This window comes from Anser anser (assembly GCF_964211835.1).
Source record: "Anser anser genome assembly, chromosome: 16".
In the NCBI taxonomy this organism is placed as follows: domain Eukaryota; kingdom Metazoa; phylum Chordata; class Aves; order Anseriformes; family Anatidae; genus Anser; species Anser anser.
This window is the reverse complement of record NC_139737.1, coordinates 14,674,811-14,685,625: the sequence shown is the minus strand read 5'-3', so window position 1 is coordinate 14,685,625 and position 10,815 is coordinate 14,674,811.

The window sequence follows — 10,815 nt, the reverse complement described above, 5'->3', positions numbered from 1 at the left end:
ACTGAGCCCTGAACCTGGAGCGAGCTCCAACCCCAGAGTGAGCCCCAGCCCTGGAGCTAACCCCACAATTAACCCCGGACCCGAACCCCGGACCCGAAACCCGGACACTGGAGCTGACCCCGATACCCCGACACTGATCCTGATTCTGATCCCCAATCCCAGAGCAAGCCCCAACCCCAGAGCAAGCCCAGATCATGGAGCTAAACCCACAGCTAACTCCAGACCCAAACCCCACACCTGAACCCCACATCCAAACCACGCACCTGAACCCCTGAGCTAACCCCGACCCCCGACCCCGGACCCCGAACCCAAGCCCCTGTCCTGAGCCCTGAACCCAGAGCTAACCCCTGACCTGAACCCCAGACATGAAGCATGGACATGAACCATGGACCCCAAGCCCCAGACCCCGAGCCCCAGACCCGGAGCTAACCCCAAGCCCCAACTCCAAGCCCCAAACGTGAACCCTCAAACCTGGACCCTCAACCCTGGACCCTCGTCACTGAAGCCCCCGATCTGGGCCCAACCATGGAGCCCCCGACCCGGGCCCGACCACGGAGTCCCCAACCCTGAGCCCCGACCCCAGAGTTGACCCCCTGCACAGACCCTGAAGCTGACCCCAAACCCTGACCCCAGAGCTGACCCCAAGCCCCCGATCCTGGAGCTGATTCTGTCCCCAGAGCTGACACCGACCCTGGAACTGGCCCCGACCCCCAAACCCTGGAGAAGACCCTGGAACTGGAGCTAACCCCAAGCCCCAACCCTGGACTCTTGAGCCCAGACCCTTGACCCCCAACCCTTGACCCCGAGCCCCAACCAGGAGCCCCAGCCCTGAGCCCCAGCCCCGGACCCTCAACCCTGGACCCTCGACCCCAGACCCAGAGGTAACGCCGAGCCCCAGACTTGGAGGTGACCCCCAAGCCCCGGACCTGAGCCCCAGACCCTGAAGCTATCCCCGAGGCCCAATCCCAAGCCCCAGCACCGGCCCTCGACCCTGGAGCTGATCCCGGACCCTCAACCCCAGAGTCCCAACTCCAGAGCTAACCCCAAGCTCCACACCCAAGCCCTGGACCCTGGGGCTGATCCCAAGCCCCGACCCCAGAGTTGACCCTGAGCACTGACCCCAGAGGTGACCCCGAGCCCCGATCCCGGAGCTGACCCCAGACTGTCAACCTTGGAGCCCTCACCCCAGAACTAACCTCAAGCCCGGGACCTGGAGATGACCCCAAGCTCACAACCCTGGAGCCCACCCTGGAGCTAATCCCAAGCCCCAGACCCAAGTCCTGGACCCCAGAGCTAACCCTGAGCCCCAGCCCCCAGAGCTGACCCCGAGCCCCCGACCCTGGAGCTGACCCTGACCCCAGAGCTGACCCTGAGCCCTCAAAAATCAGAGCTGACCCCAGACCCGGAACTAACTCCGTGACCCAACCCTGAGCCCCAACCCCGGACCCTCGACCCCAAACCCTCGACCCTGGACCCTTGACCCCGGAGCCCCCACCCTGGAGCTGACCCTGAGCCCCAGACCCTGAGATGACCCCGAGCCCTGGACTGACCCAGAGGTGACCCTAAGCCATGACCCCGGAGTTCACCTTGAGCCCTGACCCCGAGCCCTGACCCCAGAGCTGACTCTGGATTGTTGACCTTAAAGTCCCCCCTCTGAAGCTAACCCCGAGCCCTGGACCTGAGCCCCAAACCCCGGAGCTCACTCCAGACCCTCAACCCCAGAGCTGACCCTGGAGCTGACACTGAGCACCCACCCCGGAGCTCACCCTGAGACCTGGACATGAGCCCTGGACTTGGGAGCTGACGCCAGCCCTGGAGCTGATGCTGACAGAACGACCCCTGGAACAGACCACAACACCTGACCCCCAGAACAGACTCTCGACCCTGGAGCTAACCCCGAGCCCCAACCCCAAGCCCAAACCCGCAGACCCTCGACCCCAGACCCATGAATCCAGAGCCCTGATCCTGGACCCTCGACATCAGACCCTTGACACCAGACTCCTGACCCCAGAGCCCCGACCCCGGAGCTCACCCCAAGCCCTGCACCTGAGCCCCAGACCCTGGTGCGGACCCCGATCCTGGAGCTGACCCTGAGAAAACAACCCCTGGGACAGACCACAACCCCCAACCTCAGGAACAGACTCCGGACTGGAGCTAAACCCAAGCCCCAACCCCGAACCCCAACCCTGGATGCTCGACCCCAGACCCTTGACTCTGGACCCTCGACCCTGTGCCCCAGACCCTGAGGGACCAGAACTGAGCCCTGATCCCAAACCCCCAGCCCCAGATTTCCCACCCTGGACACAACCACGAGCCCCTGACCTGGACCTGACCCAAAGACCTGGACCCAAGTGCCAACCCCGAGCCCCAGCCCAGAGCCCCAGCCCCAAGCCCCAGCCCTGAGCCCCAGCCCCAGCCCCTCGACCCCGGAGCCCCCACCCCAAAGCTCACCCCAAGCCCTGGACCTGGAACTGACCCTGAGCCCCGACTCCGAGCCCCGACCCCAAGCCCCTGACCCTGAGACCCCGAATCCGGAACTGACCCTGGACCCACAGCTAACCCTGAGCCCCAACTCCGAGCTCCAACCCCAAGACCCAAACCCAAGCCCCAAACCCAAACCTGAGCCTAATCTCTGAGCCCCAACCCTGGACCCTCAACCCCAGACCTTTGAACCAGGAACTACTACCCCAGATCCAATCCCGGAGCCCCCACCCCAGACCAGACCCCGAGCCCTGGACCCAGACCTGACCCAAAGACCAACTGCTAGGGCTCTGAAAATCTTCCCTAGGTTACGCTCAAACCCCAGTAAGAAAGATCCCACAGCTAGAATTATGCTAGCATTTCTGTATATGAGGCCTAGTCTAGAAAACATCTGTTTTCCCCTAGCTGAATTGTACTCATGTTTCAATGGCCACCTGTGATTGTGCTTATTTGGGAAAAAGAGGAGACTACTGATTATCTCATTTTTTTCCTACCCTTCCTATAAGATACTCAGGCAGGATGGAATTTTCTTGCAATTCTTTTTCATAACTTCCTCTTGACTGGTAATAACTACAACTGATTAGGAAAGTTTGCAACATCTGTGCAGAATGATCTTGTACAATGGGTTTTAGGAAAACCGTGCTTACAGTATAGCTTTTCAGATTTCCTATGTTTGTTATGGTCAAGCTGTGCTTCTGGGAGTTAACTTCTGACAGATAATATTTGATAATATCGGTAATACTTTTTCATATTCTTTCTCAGTCTGAGCCAGATTTCAGAGTCACCAAGGCAGAGATTTTTTCTTGTGACAAAATATGTGTAGTATTTATTTACTGTCAGGCTTCTAGATGTTATTTTTAGTAATACTATTCAAATCACTAATGCAATCTTAACCAAGTTCCTTCAGTCAGGACTAGCACATTGAGTTAGTACCATTGATGCTCGGAGTTGACTGGGAAGCCACTGAAGTTAAGGGTCTGTATGGCAGAGTTGTGTAAATCACTTCCATGTTTGAATCTTTCATGTTGCGTTAATAAAAAAAAAAAATCATAGAATTATAGAATGGTTTGTGCTGGAAGGGACCCTAAAGACCAGTTAATTCCACACCTCCCTGCCAAAATCCTACAGTATCACTAAAATATTGCAATTGCACTAGGCTTTTGAACAGGAGCCTATAAATGGATATTGCTCTCTGAAGCCTCAAAGCCTCAGCTTTGGGGCTGGGACTGGCCCACATAACAGAAGCAATGGACACCCAGGTTGTTCTGTTATCCTGAGAGTGTGAGAGCCCCTTTCCTGAAACAGACCCTGCATTCATTCATTCATTCCCATGTTCCATTCTTAGCCAACAGGTCCCCGTTGGCCTCACAGATGACAAACTTACTTTTTTCAAGATTACCTAACTTACTGAAGGTGGCACAGCAAGGCACTGTCAGAGATAGAAACTGAGCTGGGTTTCTCAGTTCCTTGACAAGTGTTTAATGATTTAGGATTTGTGATTTTCTGGATTTTTTTGTACGAAAATACTAGCCAAGCACACAAAAATCCAGACAATCACATAAATATAAAGGATTTAGGTGGGCCTCTAGGTCTACCTCCTGCTTATACCAGGACTAACTAAGGTTGCACAGAGGGACTTGTCTAGTTGAGCTAAAATCTTTTTCAAGGCTGGAGATCCCACAGCCTCTTCACACCCCTGGTTGAGCATTTGACACCCTGCATAGTTTTTTTTTTCTTAAATGTAACCAGAATTCCATCTATTGGAACTCTTGCTTCTTGCCCTTCATACTGTCCCTGCGTACCTCCACAAAAGAGTACGGCTCCATCTTCTTTACGCCCTCCCATCACGCAGTTGCAGACAGCAGTAAGATGCCCCTTTGCTTTCTCTTCTCCAGGCTGAACAGAACCAGCTCACTCCTGTGCTCCTGTGCTATGTCCTGTGCTCCGTTTCTATTGGGTCTTGGTGGTGTCCCCTGAACTCTGGTACATCAGTGCCTGTCTTACATGGTGGAGGTCAAACTTGACTCAGTAGTAGCAGATGGGGCCTTACCCATGCTGAATAAAGGGGAAAGGTTCCCTCTCTCACCTTCCTGGCTGCACCCTTGTTGACACAGCCCAGGATGCAGTCACCCTTCCTTGCCACAGGGGCACATGCTGTACTCCTTCTCAACTTGTTTTTTACCAGGACCCCAGTCCCAACAACTCTTCCACCAAATTGCCTTCTAGGCACTTGCCCCAAGCATCTCCAGATGCATAGGGGTTACTTCCTCCTAGAGGCAGGACTATCTTGAACTACCTGTATTTGTTGAGTTTCATGAGGTTTTGTCCACCATTATTTAGGACCTCACTCCACTAACGCTATATAAGTAAACAACATAAAGCCAGTCCTGCAACTGAAGAGACCACAGTGTCCATGGAAGCAATTTTGATAGTGTGAATGCTTACCCATTTGGGGCAACAGCCCCATGCACGTATCACACAATGACTGTTGGGTAGTCAACAGATGTCATCGACATCCATTAGCTGCTAAGCTATTTTAAATCTTTAATAGTGGCTTAACACTTCTGCCTGACTTAAGGCTCTGTAAAGATGATGATTTATAAATGCAGGAATATTTCATTTTCACATAATTTTTATTACTGAATTTCAAAGTACTTTACAAACAACTATAAAGTAAGTCTTCTCACAAATAAGTCTTCTAGAGTGTTTGTTAACTAGGCAATTATTGTAGCAAATGATTTATAATTTTAAATCAGACAGTTTGAAATTGTCATTCTTAAAAAGAGATTGTTTTGTGCTGCTTTGTTATCAGTCATGTTTTCAATCATGAAAGTTAACTGTGGTGAATGTGGAATGTGTTGAATTTAACATCACTGGGACAAACAGTATTGTTGTTAGAATGCTCATGCTTACAGTAATATAGCTGTGGATTGAGATAGTACAACTCAAAGCTGGACTGGATCCCCAGTGCTGTTATTCAGTACTGCTGCACAAGGTGAGGTGAAACCTCATGGTAAAGTGTGGGAAAGGAATTCTCAGGTGGCTTTGCGCTGTTTCACATGTCCCTGAATTAGAGATAATGAGGAAACAAGTGGTAGAAACAAAACTTGAGCAAGGTTGAGATAAAGTAAATTGGCTGCAGCGTTAAAGATGAGCTTTGGGCAGTGGACAGTTGCTGGCTGGCTCGAGGCGTGTGTCTGAGGGTCTCTAACCAATTGTGTGACAGATTTGGGCGTGTGGACAGCGCGTGGGGCTACGGGAAAAGTAGTGTGAAAAAGGACAATAAACGTCTCCTGTTCAAGAGCCATCAGGAGTCCGTGTCTTGCATCCCTTCAATGGTGACCCCGACTTGGGAGGAGCAGCGCTGCACAAGCGTCTGAAGGGAACCCAGCCGAACGAGTCAAGCTCGCAGCTGGACTGCAGCTTCAACCCCGGGACATCACCTGAAGGACAGGTGAGCGGCTGGGCATTGATCATGGGAGCTAGCCTTTCGGCAGAGGAGAAGGCTATAGTGAAACTACTAACGCAACTCCTAATAGACAGGGGAGTAAAATATGATCTGTTTAAGATAAAGCTATTACTGAAATTTTTGCAAAAACAAGGGTTCCCCTCAATGGCTTCCACAGTATTTGAGGTAAAAACTTGGGACCAAGCGGGGGAAAAAATATGGGAAGCAGCGTCCAGTGGGGATACTAATGCTGCTGAGGTGATGACTACGTGGTGGTTGGTGACTGAGACGTTAAGATCGTGGCAGTCAGAAAAGGAAGTACAGAACGCCGCTGCCCAGGCAATAACAGCAGCCGAACCGAGATCAGAGCCTGCAAAGTCACCAGAGCGGTGCAATTTGATAGACCTGGGGGATGACAAGGAAGAGGGCTGCGGACCGCTGCCGCAGAGCCCTTCCTTGCTGACCCCCTCGGCTCCCACCTTGCCTACCCCCGACAATGCCTCCCTTGGGGCCCGAGCTTTCGACCCGCGGGAACAATGGGAAGCGCTAAAGGACGGGGACCTGGAAAGAATGGCTTTCTCGGTGCAGGTGCGACCCAACGGTCCAAATTAATATAATGCCTTCCCATGGGACCTAATTAAAGAATTAAGAAAGACTGTGACTACATATGGGTTACACGCACCATTTACTCAGTCATTGTTAGAAAATGTTATGACTGGTCAATTGTTGGTGCTGTACGATTGCCGTCAGATAGCCGCGATGATTTTAATGCCAACACAAAAAAATTACTCTGGGAGCAAAAATGGAAAGAAGGGTGCGAATTAACCGCCCTGGGTAACACGGACCGGCAGCCTGGCGATCCCTCCGGGGAGCCGGGATCCCACAGTTGGTGGGGACCGAGCCGTCACTTGATCCGAGATTGCAGGCTAGGCTCAACGATGCCATCCTGCGGCAGTCCGCCTCTCCGGCCCTCCAGGCTATGCTGAAGCTGCCTGAAGTTGGAAAAGTCCAGCCGTCATTTACCAGCATTAGGCAACAAGTTACCGAGCCTTATATGCAATCCATTGATAGATTGCGAGACGCTTTGGACAAACAAATTGACAACCACGAGGTCAAAGAGGCCCTTATACTAAAACTGACAGTGGAAAACGCAAACACTGACTGTAAGAAAATACTCCAAGCCCTGCCTGCTAATACTACATTAGTACAAATGATAGAGGCTTGCAGTCGAGTTGGATCCATAGAACATCACACTGCCGCTTTGGCCGGAGCTTTTGCTGCTGCGCTTAAAACCGAGGGTAAACGGTGTTTTCGCTGTTGAGCCACGGGGCATTTTGCCACCGAATGCCCACAGCAAGGAGCGAGGGGGGGGAACGCAGTAACCCTGCTCCTCCCACTCTTTGCCCACGGTGCGGCAAGAAATGGCACTGGGCTAGCCAGTGCCATACGAAGTATAAAGCAGAGGGACAACCTTCGCAACCGCGGCAGGGAAACGGGAAGCGGGGCAGGGCCGCACGACGACACAAGTGCCCCGGTTGCTGAGTGCCCAAGGTTGCTGAGGAGTTGCAGTTACCTGCTCGAGAGACTCCGAGCGCATCGGGTACGGCCCAGGCGTGTGGCACCACTGGCCAGGCTCAAAAAAACACACAAGCTGCAATAAGGACGGGGTGGGCTGGAGACATCCGTGGGTGCCTGCATCACCCTCGGTGCCTGGTGGGGGTGTTGTTAACCCCATCCCAAACGGGCCTTTTGGAGACCACCACGCTCCTGTGCCCACAGCTCCAGGTACTGAGCCTTGTCCACGCAGCCGAAAGCCTTGTGGAAAATCAGGGTTTGGGTTGTTTCTTCTTCCCTAAAATGAGAAAAAACAGGTTTTAAACAAGCTCCCTCCTGGCAAGCTCCATAATCCCTGCAGTGCGGGGAAGGACCAAGCCCAGGAGCTGGCAGCATCCCGATGGGACATGGGACAGGACCAGGGCCACCACGTCCACAGCTGGGGCCTGGTGGCTGTGGGGAGGGCTCGGGGCGAACAGAGCCATGCTGTGGGGCTGGAAGTGGCTCCCAAAACTGGCCCCACGCCGCTGCATGGCCAGGGGAGCCAGGCTGGCGGGGCAGGATGGAGGGAGCTGGTAAACTGCTTTAATCCCCGTCTCTGAAGAAACACCCTGGTGGTTTTCTCAGGGTTCACTGGGAAGGGAAAGTGGGTTTTTAGACAGTTCATATAAACAACCGGGCTTGAAAAATGCAGACCTAATTTCCATGCACTGTTGCTGTAATTATGCGTGCAAACCAGCAGACAATTACAGAGCGGGTAGGCTCAGCGCTGAGAAAGAAATCACGGGGTGCAGCTCCTGCCTGGGAGCCTGTGAGGACTCGGGGAGGGAGCTGCGGGGTGCCTGGCTGGGACCCCACCAGGCTGCGGGCACGTGCCCCACACAGACCTGCAGCAGCGAGCACAGGGTGTGTGACTGGGGACCAAAATCTGAAAATAGACTGGTGTCTGGCCCTGCTTTGTGCTGGGGAGCTGCAGGGGGCACAGCCCCAGGCAGACATCGGTGCCCCTCACCTCTGCGTCGGGGCCAGCCACGAGAGCCCACCCCAGCTGGTTCCTGCAAAGGAGCCGGGGGTCTGGATGGGTGCTGGGCTCTTCAGGATGGTGCTGGAGGAGAAGCAGCAGCAGCAACTGGAGGGCTTCAACCCACAGGGATGCGTCCTTGCTCCCTGCAACCAGGACAAGTGCTGGCACAGCAAGGACAGCTGGGCAGCGCCAGGATTTCGGGGTGTGGGCTGAGCGGGAGACACAGACCAAAAAAAAAAGAAAAAAAAAATAAAGACAGAGAGAATTAATTTCTACAGCTTTGATGTGTGAGTGCAGCTCAGTCAAATGCAAATCTGCTCCCAGAGAGGGACCTGGCCCTGGGAAGCCCTGGAGAGCTGGGCTGGGGGCCAGCAGAGGTGCCGGAGCTGGCCCCCGCCTGTCCCCACTGCAGCATCCCCAAGGAGCCAGGCAGCTTCTGCTCCCCATGGGGAGGGCTCAGCCCCTGGGTCCAGGGCAGAGTGGAGGTGCTGGGCTTGTGCCTTCACCCCAGGCACCCGGGCACTAACAGCAGATGAATTTCCCCCCCCAAAAAAATGCCTCCTGCCTACCTCAGCATCCATTTATGCTGCTGCTCTGCTTCGCTGTGTGCTGTTGGTGACTGCAAGCAGCAGGGCTCAGCCTGGGGGCTCTGGGCTCTGAGGCTGAAGGCAAAGGATGGGCAATGCCAGAACCACCCCCCTTGGGGTTTTACAGACCTGCACATTCAGCTTCTGGCAGGGCACGGGGGTGGCCATCATCACCTAAGGGGCACCCGGATCCTCACCTCCTGGACTGCACAGGGCTGATGCCAGGAGCACGGCGCCACGAGGGGCTTGTGGCAGCTCCCGTGCATGGGACGGGGCAGAAGAAAAGGGGCTTTATTAAACCCGCTGCAGGTCACAGCGACACCTCCACCAAAAGGCAGGCTCGGAGCAGAGAGGCAGGAAGAGGAATTTGTTCTTTGGTTTCTGCCCTGGGGCTGCACAGACCCGAAAGGAGCCAACCCGCCTGCGGAGCTGGGGATGTGCCCAGGGTTTGTCCCCTTGCCACCATCCAGTGTCACCGTCCCTTTGCCGACGTGCACGGCCATCCACCTGGTCACCGTCCCCTCACACCCCGCTGAGAGCTGGCACACATGTGTGCGTGCGTGCACGCAGCCCCCCAGGGCTGTGCCGGAGGGAGCGGGCAGGGCTGAAGGGCTCTTTGTTCCCCGGTGTAATTATACCTGAGCGGGGAATCGAAATGTGCTGAAAACTCCTCGCCGGCCGTTTCTGCAGGGAGCCGCGGCGCTCTGCCCAACACTGGCCCCATTGTTCCCTTGGTGTGCTCCGGGCCCACCTCCACTCCCGCTTCCCTGCCTTTCCTCGAAATAATCAGTCGGTGATTAAAAACCGGGCCTTTTCCCTCGGCAATGTCAACATCAGGCAAAACGCCCTGAAACTCCCTCCTGCTGCGGCTCCCTGTGCTGGGAGGGTGGCAATGTAGGGACAAGGGCAGCACCCCTGGGTGAGATTTTTGGCACTGGGAGGACCCCGGCTCCCCCGGGGCAGTGTGAGCTCGCCGAGGTGGGGAGCACCCCTCTCTGCCGCTGCGGGAGCCTCTCCACACTGCCTGTGCGGCGGTGACCTGCCTTATTACAGCTAATCCCTTCCCGGGACCAACGAGCCTTTAAAGCTTTTCCCACCCACACTTTTCCCAAGCCACCAAAATTTCAGCGGAGCAGAAATCCCTGCCCCTTCTGGTTTCCCTTTCCCTCGCATGAGGCAGCCTGCCCCAAATCCCACCCCACTGCTTGGGACCCACGGTCGGGCAGGGCCTCGCCAGCCCCTGCTCTTCTCCTGCCTTCTGCAGAGGGACTGATCCTGTGGGTCCTGGGCAGCTTTCAGAGCCCAGGCCCTACCTCTAACTGCGACCAGGAGCTTTGGCATGTGACAGCTAAAGCCTCGCTGCTCCCCTTCTCTGACTCCTGCCCACGACCCATGCTCACCCCGCTGGGGTCACCCCGATGGTGCTCATCCCACCTGGGTGTTCGGGAGCTCATCGCACCCCCAGCTCAGCACCTCTTCCTGCTGAGGGCTCAAAGGCTTCATCTAGGGTCGAGATTCTTGCAAAGCACTGAAGAAAAAGAATGAATAAAACAGTAATAGTAATAATAATAATAATAATAATAAGAGTAAAAACCCTCTTGCCAGCTGCCTGGACTGCAGAACAGCATCAGCACGACCACAATTAGCTGCCCTGCGCTGGGGGGTGCTGTTGCCGAGGAATTCCCCAATCTCTGCCAGGGGTGCGATGAGCACAGACACCC